Source organism: Thermobia domestica, chromosome 1 (genome assembly GCF_964235325.1).
Source record: "Thermobia domestica chromosome 1, izTheDome1.hap1.1, whole genome shotgun sequence".
NCBI lineage: Eukaryota > Metazoa > Arthropoda > Insecta > Zygentoma > Lepismatidae > Thermobia > Thermobia domestica.
In genome coordinates, this window is record NC_137454.1 from 335,056,669 (window position 1) to 335,067,282 (window position 10,614).

Consider the following 10,614-nt stretch of genomic DNA (forward strand, 5'->3'; position numbering starts at 1 on the left):
AACGTTAAAATTATCCTGAATTGTACAGAAGATGCAATGTGTTTTTATGCTTACCTTGTATAAACAAAAAATATCAAAACAAATCAACAGATACGTCTTAAGTTGAGGCTAACAGGGATACATTCCATTCTCTTAACGAGGCGTTAAATATTACCAAACGAACCGTTAAGATTAATGATCGTTAGCTAACCTGGCGGTAAGTGTTTCTGAGATATTTACGGCAGTCATTAATAATGTAAAACGCAATAATTTCTATGAAACAGGGAAACGACAGATTCCATCATTTTCTGGAACATCTCCAGCATGACTTCGAAGCGAAAGAAATATGAAAAATGAGATTACTTTTCAAAAGTTCTTAAGTGAAATGAAGCAAAAGTAAAAGCAGTCATAATATATCGTTAGCACAATTAACAAAGAATGATCTCTCTTTTTCTTTATTTTTATTTTTTATTGATGATAAATGTCCTTGAATAATGCCATTAATATTACTGCTTATCAAAATCATGAAAATATAAAACAATCTTTCACTTTTCCTTCTTCGATAAAAACAATTTCAAATGAATAAAAGTTTTCTTTTTGTTATTATTAGTGTTATATTTAACTATTTACCAACATTTTTCATAGGTAAAATGCGATTTCTTTTCTGTAAACTTGATGTTTAAAAAAATGTATTCTCGTGTATGAACCGCTTACTTTAAAAAAATTACAAAATTTGTAGATTTAAAATCAAATAAAATGTTATCTTCTGCTTCAGTGCATTTACACACCTGACAAATGGGCCATATATTTCATTAGAGGATTACACATCCGGCGAGTGTTCAATTAGTGAAGTGAAACCCTTGTAATAATTCGTAATCACTATTTTGTGCTCGATGTACTTTATTATTATTATTATTATTATTATTATTATTATTATTATTATTATTATTATTATTATTATTATTATTATTATTATTATTATTACTAGTAGTAGTAACTGAACCTACGTTAGTTAGGAGGGAAACATTGTACAACATTCTTACATAATTTAGAATACCGAAAAAGCTAGTTAGATTAAGATGTTTAAATGAATCCCAAAGTAAAATCCGAGTAGGAAAATTTTTGTCCGCGAGCTTTCACGTCGGGAATAGCCTGAAACAAGGAGATCCATTGTCGCCATTATTATTCAACTTTGTCCTGGGAGTGCGCTATAGGGAAAATCAAAGACAAGAATCAGGTCCTAGAGCTGAATGGGATTCACCAGGGTATGGCGTATGCTGCTAATGTAAATACAATAGAAGATGAGGTGTTCCAGAAACGTGTTCTCGTTTGCCCTTTTATGCCAAAGGTCGTCAGCGACTAATCCTTCCAACTATTTTCTACTGCTGTCTCTTCAATGTTTTGCGGTGATCGGCCTTCAGTACCCTATCATGGTGAAGGGGCTGTCTTCCTTTTATCACCATGCTCACAAAAGCATAGTTGTTAGCCTAGAACCTTACGATGGGTTGCCACGTTAGAAGAACTTGTACCTGTCGTAAAAAAAAAAAAAAGGTCTTGAAACCCTACCACATTTCACCATGTACACATAGTGTTGAAAGGGTCATAAAACAGTGTGCAACATTCTGGGACGTCTTGCTTGCTACCTGCTATCGCCCTCCCGCTGACATAAAGGAAAAACCAGTTTCGCCGCTTCCGAAACAACGGATTCTTTTGGACAGGGAGGGGAAGTGCGCCAAAATACACGTTTTTAATGAGATTCACTGTTTGTCCACTAGAGTGCAGTGCTGCATGTGTGGAGATACCTTTCTTGCTTTCAAGAGGTTGTAACATGTAAAGCGTAAATAGAAAGATCGGGTTGCAAGTTTTTTTTTTATGCCAGCTACAAGATTCATTTAACGTGACAATGTGGCCTAAGGCCTTGTCGCTTTACAAGAACTTGTAGCTGTCATAAAAAATCTTGAAACCCAATCTTTCTATTTACTGTGTATATATTACAACTTCTTGAAAGCAAGAAAGGTATTTCCACCTATGCAGCACCGTACTCTAGTGGACAAACAGTGAACCTCCATTAAAAATGTGTATTTTGGCGCATTCCCCCTTCCTGTCCAAAAAAATACGTTATTTTGGAAGCGGCGAAACTGGTTTTTCCTTTATGTCAGCTGGAGGGCGATAGCAGGTAGCAAGCAAGACGTCCCAGGAAGTTGCACACTGTTCAACTCCTTGCAAAATGGAAAACATGTTTTATGACCCTTTCAAGACTATGTGTACATGGTAAAGCCACGTTGTCACGTTAGAAGAACTTGTAGCTGTCATAAAAAAAGGTCTTGAAACCCTATTATATTTCACCGTGTACACATAGTCTTGAAAGAGTCATAAAACATTTTTTTCCATCTTGCAAGGAGTCGAACAGTGTCCAACTTTCTGAGACGTCTTGCTTGCTACCTGCTATCGCCCTCCCGCTGACATAAAGGAAAAACCAGTTTCGCCGCTTCCGAAACAACGGATTATTTTGGACAGGGAGGGGGAGTGCGCCAAAATACACGTTTTTAATGAGGAGGTTAATTGTTTGTCCACTAGACTGCAGTGCTGCATGGGCGGTGATACCTTTCTTGCTTACAAGAAGTTGTAAAATCTAAACAGTAGATAGAAAGATCGGGTAGCAAGGTCTTTTTTATGACAGCTACAAGATTCATGTAAAGTGGAAACGTGGTGTAAGATTTGGTAGGGTTTCAAGATTTTTTTTTAATGACAGCTACAAGTTCTTCTAACGTGGCAACCCCCTAAAGAAGATCACATGCTTCCATTTGGTCAGTTTAATAGAGTGAACACCTCTTTCCACGCTAACTTGAAACCGGGAAAGGCGCACTTTTACATTTGTATGTCTGTAATTTTAATTAAAGTGTCGAGCTTTACATTTGCATAGCCTTTGGGCCTTCATGGCTTGTTCGGAATGGTGGCACACCTTTACTTTCGCCTTTTTAAAACAATAATATGAAAATTTATTGTTTGTTGAAATTTAGCGTCCTATTCCAGCACTGGGGCTGTGTGAGACGTGGACTTAAAGTTTAAGATAGAATCTTAATCATCCTAATGTACTGAATGTTCTCACACCCAGATTCGAACCCAAGACCCCGTGTACCAAAGGCACTCGCTCTAGCCACTAGATCTATGGATAGGACTGCAGTAGTGAGTTTTCATGCTTTATTTGTTATTTTGTAATAAACTTCATAGTAATAGGCTTACATATAAGTACAGTTTAAGATACTGCAATGTGTTTTTTCTAAGGACAACCTTTCAATAATCCGACGATTGCGACAATTTGGAACAACTTGGTCTGCTACCATCGGATTAGTTGAATTTATGTGTATCTTTTGAAAAGGGCTTTTCACTTATTTCCATAACCTAGATTTATGATATATCAAGTGCGAATTTAAAAAAAATCTTGAAAGTGGGGTCTGAGTTGCAAAAATGAAAAGGAGCTTTCGCCTTGAATGCTTTTAGTGTCAAATAGAAGAAAACCTATATGTAAAATGGTTCTGAGTAGCTGAGCTCCCCAGTTCAAAAGTTCTCCCCGTCCCTGAATATATATGAAAAACTCAATACCTTCCTTCCCTTCGCCTTCAACAATTGTGTGTGAGAGCTGGTGAACGTGCTCTGTCAAACCCATCTCTTTGGAGTAGGCAGTCCACTCGCACGTGTCCCCCTCTCTAGCAACTCTCTCGCCCACTCTTGAATTGTACAAAGAGTAAGTTGAGTGAGTGATATATCATCCGTCTTCGTTAGGTAGCCTCTAGTGTAGTGCTGTCGTCTTGTAGACCAAACCGCTCCTTACTCTTTAGAGCTGTGTCGTCTCTTTTTGTCATACCATGCTTAGCTATGCTAAACGTACTTCCTTCTTTTGACAAAGTATTTTACTCGTTTGTATAGAATTTGCTTCTGCTCTCTGAAACTTCTTTTTTTATCTTCTGAGAAAAGGATCTCAAATGTCATCATCATCATCGTCATCGTAACTATTCACCCCATTACTGCAGGTAATTTTTCCCACAAAGTGGAAATATGCACTGTAAGTCTTCTAGATTTTTTTCTAATTTTTATTTTTATACAGTTTTCCTTTCCACTATACCTACTATCAAACTTTTCGGAATACAATATCTCGCTCAAAAAATAAATAGAACAACCCTATTATTCTTCCTCTTTTCAGCTATTGTTCTTCCATTTTCCCAATATTCGCCATATATACATATTGAATGTATGTACTTTACTTCACTCGCTTGTGTATAATATTCAGTCAGTTTGCGACACAGAGTCATACAAATGGGGTGCTATGCAAACGAAATATTGCATCCCAAAATGAGATGCAATTATTATAATAATTTACGTATTACCAAATTGAGGTTGGAACGTTGAACTACTTGTAACGGTATAGGGTTCTTTGAAAGGGTTTTACGGTACAGGTGAGGTTTGTGTCACTGGATGCAATGAAAGTATAGTCACTGGTTGATTGCAAAATCATATTTTTGTGCAAATACTAATAGCTGGGAATTTTTAATACCTTGTACTTGTACAACGCTTAAACATTTAACGTAGCAAATACGACTTTTAAGGAGCTTTAAAATATGTAGTAATATTAACGAACATTTATTGAGTATATGGAAAAGCAGGTTATCAGTCACTAAAACAGTATAAAACTTACCAAATACTATAGATACACATAACACTAATGCATGAAGAACGCTTTGATCATTTTAAATTTTAATTACACGTTACCATATTTATTATTTTTTCTAAATTTTCACGTATAGCAACTTGATTCAACAGTTTGCGTCACAGATGCACGATTCAACTTCTGGTACTTTTATAGATGTAAATTATTAACATCATTCTGAATAATTCTATCCTTGGGTTGCTGTTTTATTTCTATTTCAAGTGGCGTTGTATATTTGAACGCTGCAACAAGAAATGCATTTATTCCCTAACAGCTCGCAGTTCTTTCTTTTATGTGATAATTCCACATTCAAGTGCATATTTATTGACTAATGGTGGGCACAAAAACCGGGTTTTCGGTTTTTAGGAAAAAACGAAATTGTATTTAAAAACCGGTTCGGTTTTCTATCAAAACCGGTTTTAGTTTTCTCTTAAAAATTGGTTTCGTTTTTTACAAATCGATTTCCAGTTTTTATTTAAAAAAAACCGGTTGTGCCCATTCGAAATTCGGGCCACGCACCAGAGATGAGACCACTGAAGTATTTAAGGAACTTGATATTCACAATTTTTTTCATTTATTTCCTCTTCAATTTAATTGTTTTAACTCATATTTTATCTAGTGGCCCGGTGTAGCATAATTGTTAACGCTCTCGTCCTTATGCGAGCGGTTCCAAGTTCGATTCGATTCCAGATGGGGATACTCAGTCTGTGAGATGTAAAAGTCTTTTCCGGCAAGCCATCCTGGGTAGGTTTTCCCTCATTCCTACCAGGCCATTTCAGGAATAGTATCTGGCATAAAAGGTCCCAGGCCGCTTCCTTCATTTCCCATTCCCCGCTTCCCCGAGTAGTGTGATCGCCAAGAAACGTCATCCATCATACGTGACGGGCTTAGATGCCAAATGCCAGGGCCGGCGCAAGGGGGGTCGAGCCGTGCCACTGCCCAGAGCGGCAAATCTGATGGGCGGCAAAATTTTCAAAAGAAAAGAATGCAGGGGCGGCAAAATTTGAGAAAGAAAATAATAAAGGGGCGGCATGTGAAAGTACCGCCCAGGGCAGCAAAACTTCTAGCGCCGGCCGTGCCAAATGCCCAGAAATATAATTCCAAATTTTAATATTTTAATTTGTTCAAATTCAGCAGGGAAACCAACAGAAAACATCCAGGATAGTTTAAAATGCCCATGCTCCTCAAGATCTTGCCTCATGATTATGAGTTTAACATTCCAGGCTGTTCAACTACAGCACACCAACTACCTCATAAAATTTCCAGCGATATATTTTGCGTCTTGATCCACCTTCGTGGGCACACCTGCTTTAAGAAATCATATTATATATAAGAGAGAAAAGAAGAGAGAGAAACAAAAATTCTGACATTCTGTTTGAAGCAAAATAAGACAACGCGAGCAATAGTTTTTTTTTGTTTGTTTGTTTTGTTTTGTTTTGTTCTGTTTCATATACGAATGGAGCATGTGTTAATATTTCTTACCAATATCAATATTCTTGAACCAAAACATTTGGACATTTGCTTCTGACATGTGAGTCGATCCCGTTGTTTCCTTTAAAAAAGAAAGAAAGAAAGAAGAAGGAAAGAAAGAAAGCAGATCACGTGTTGTTGGCTGGAGTTGAACTAAACACTTGGCATGCGAGATTTGAACAGCGTTGCCAACCTTAGTTTCATTCTCAGCTATTTAGGTAACGAAGATAATGTTAAACAGTTATACTTTCAATTTGCAGGAGGGGATGTCAATAAAACTTTCCTGATTTATGAGTTTGATTGTTTATAAGTACACTGTAAAAAAATAAAACAGCACTTAAACCGTTTTAGTACAGATGTTGAAGGGGAAATATATCAAGTGTGCGTTTATAAAATGTGTTTTGCGTGTCCAAAAGCGTTGATTTAAATAAATAAATAAATAAATAAACTAGTATGACATTTAAAATTACTAGTAGGCTAATGTGCCAGGACTTGTAATTTGACATGTTACTATATCTAAATTTGCATATGAAATTAACTCAGGTTTTTGTCCAAAACTATTTGATTTAATGGTTTGAACTCATGTTATTATCAAGATAATGGACGGAAGTAATGTAAGCATTTCATTGCAAATAACTATACATGTTTAATGAGCTTGTTGGGCCAAGATATTATGCCGACATTCGCGTCGTGCTTTTATGTAAAAATTAAATTAGTTGTGAGTGCCATAATTTCCAACATTATATATAGTATCTTATATATACATATACCCTATGTATTATTACTATTTAATTTCATAGTTTTAAGTATTATTTTATTTAGGTATCAATGTATATATGTTATGTCATTCTAAAATACACACAACATACTGATATTTACCTCTTGGTTTATAACAATTGTTATAATATATGTTTCAATTCCAACAGATTTAAGGTTTACAAGTGTTTCCAAGTTTCCGATAATAATGTTATGTAATTACTTCAGGTTTATATGCTTCATTTTACACTAGTTGGTTAAGTATGCATCCTATTACATACCATTGGTCTAATTCTAATTTGTGTAATTTTGTGTGTTATGTAACTTGGTACCATTAATGACACACAATCTTTCACTTCTATTCTTTTGTGTTCTCTGTCTGGCATCTTACCCATATGCTGTGACGTTCACTCTTCACTTCCCTCTTGCCTTTTGTGCTTCCCTCCATCTGTGTTTATTACAAGTGTTTACCAGTGTTTCAATATACAGGGTGTTCCAAAAAGACTAGTCTGAAATTAATTATTGGTGTCCATTTCAGGATCACTCAGTAGTATGTTTTTTAAGTGGAGGAGTGTGACGTGAATAGAGACTAGGATGAAATTTTTTTATTGTTTATTAAAACAATTGATTTAAAATATACCTAGAAAGTTGATTCACGGAAATAATCCTCTTATTTGAACAAACAAAGTGAAGTGAAAGGGAAAGCAACAACTATTTCTGACCATAGAAAGGTGGACCTGTGACGAGATAAACAAGGACTTCCTGATTGACGTCACAGAGAAATAACAATTTTGTGGTTAAGAAAGACCAGAAATAGAGAACAGGATGATAGAAGGGAAAAACAAATCTATATATATAAAAGAGAACGCACAAAATCCTTTGTCCGCTCATCACGCTAATACGGCTGAACCGATTTCTTTCATTTTTGGGGGGTTGTTAGGATTTGGACCCTAGATGGTTTTTATCATATCACTTTAATTTTCAATTACCAGTGTCTTGAGATAATTGACCAATCAGGTGTCAATACGTACAAAAAATCCTTTGTCCGCTCATCACGCTAATACGGCTGAACCGATTTCTTTCATTTTTGGGGGGTTGTTAGGATGTGGACCCTAGATGGTTTTTATCATATCACTTTAATTTTCAATTACCAGTGTCTTGAGATAATTGACCATTCAGGTGTCCATACGTACAAATCCTTTGTTATTAGTTCATCATAGGTATAAAAATAAACGTATTTATATGCAACCCGCATGACCCTGTGACTCGGCGGGTTAACATAACTGACAGGCGCTATAAATCACTTGAAAGCGAAAAAGTAAAAATTATCTAAGTAACAAAGTTTATTGCGTTCCGGGATGACCGCAGCGAAGCGGGGCGGGTTGGGGTGACCGCAGCGAAGCGGGGCGGGTTAACATAAATGACAGGCGATATAATGTTAACATTAGTGCAATCTTCTATGGTTTTTATCATATCACTTGAAAGCGAAAAAGTAAAAATTATCTAAGTAACAAAGTTTATTGCGTTCCGGGGTGACCGCAGCGAAGCGGGGTGAACGCTGCTAGTTGTGTATAAAAACACTAGTAAAAATTTACTAGTGGTCAGTCGGTCAGTCAGTCAGTTGATCGTTCTCGGACGAAGTATACTAGTCGCGTTATCCGTACTCGGTACTCGCGTAGACTTTGTCCGTCTTTCCATGCAATTATTGGATGTTATACTTGGAAACATGTAAGTTGGAATTATTCTTTATTTGTTTCTTAATATACATAAAATTATTACCAGAGGTAGCATATATCATAATCATATTCCTCACGCACCTTAGGCCAATGTGCCAGGACTTGTAATTTGACATGTTACTATATCTAAATTTGCATATGAAATTGACTCAGGTTTTTGTCCAAAACTATTTGATTTAATGGTTTGAACTCATGTTATTATCAAGATAATGGACGGGAGTAATGTAAGCATTTCATTGCAAATAACTATACATGTTTAATGAGCTTGTTGGGCCAAGATATTATGCCGACATTCGCGTCGTACTTTTATGTAAAAATTAAATTAGTTGTGAGGGCCAACTAAGCTCATCTTTATAATTCAATTCACGTTTACTGTAAATAAAATAATAGACTAGATTCCTAGCGTCATTATTTATCTATTTACTAGTAGTAATAATAAAAATCCCCGTTCTCTCCCACGTGACATGGTAATTAGCAATTCAGATGTAAACTTATTTAAATAATTACATCAACCTAACCATTATACTATTGTTAAGTTATTTATATTTATGTGTTATTTGAAATGTGTCAGTCTGCTCCGCGCCAACCTATATTTGAAATGTTCAAGATATGATGTATTGATGAAGAAATCAAAGAAATTCATATTTGAATATTAGATATTATTTCGAGTATTAGATTCGAGTATTAGATATCATTTTGCAGTACTGGGCACGCTGTGAAATTTCGCATTAATGCCGCTGAGCTGATATGAATACAACATCCGGATGGAGAGCATATTTTAAGCCTCATTTTCGTTTAATTTGTCATGGGCTTAGATGACTTTTGGGGCATCATAGGCTTAGATGAATTTTAGGGCATCCCAGGCTTAGATGACTTTTGAGGCGTCATAGGCTTAGATTACTTTTAGGACATCATAGCCTTAGATGAATTTTAGGGCGTCAATTTTTTTATCTCTGAAGAATGACTGACAGCCGTTCGTAAAGAGTTAAATTATGTGCAATTACAAATACAAGGTTGCCAGATCATAATTAACTCAAGTTGTTTTCTGTATCTTTCATATCATTACTTCACCTGTTAATTACGTATGAAACACATGTTAATGATATAAATTACTGAAATCAATTTGCCAACTTCTGGCAATACTATCCCTTTATTCATCCCACTATCTTGTTGGTGGAAAACATTTAGGGGATTTAGGGATGTAGGATTTAGATTTCTGGGCTTTCAGCATCTAAGGCCATCTAGCCCTTCAAGATTTGAGGGATGACGTCCCTCGGCGAGCACACAATCCGGGGAAAGGGAAGGAAGAAAGGATTGGGAAAGGAAGGAAGCGGCCTGGAACCTATAACTGAGGTACCACCCCGGAATTTGCCTGATGTGAATGAGGAAAACCTAGGAAAACCTCAGTCAGGGTGGCTGGCCTGAAAAAACGTGTTACACTTTTTCGACCGAGTGACCCCGCCGGGAATCAAACCTGGGACCGCTCGCACCGAAGGCGTGTGCGTTAGCGACTATGCTACGCGGGGTCACTTATTGGTGGAAAGGAATTTTATTTCGAACATATTAAATGGGGGAATCCCCAAAGATTTCGCACCCTGCTCTAACTTTTCGCAATATGTCCCCCAAAAGTAATATGTTTGTAGTCCACTTACTCTACACTGAAAAAAAAAAAAAAAAAAAAAGTATTTGGAAATTTTTAAAGAAACGAATCATTGCTGAACATTTCCAAATATGTTCTGAAGTGGTCTATTAGTGAACAAAATGTGCCTAGAGTGTCTTGTAGCACTGATCTATACACACTGTCCTAAGAATGTTCAAAATATAGCTTTGAACTTCAGATATATCCAATGAGTATAAGGGCACAGAAACTACTTTCAAACAGTGTTAGGACATTTTATACATACACTATCATGTTCATATTTAAAAGTTGTTTCTGCCCGTATAGCCACTGGACTCTCAGTTCCTATT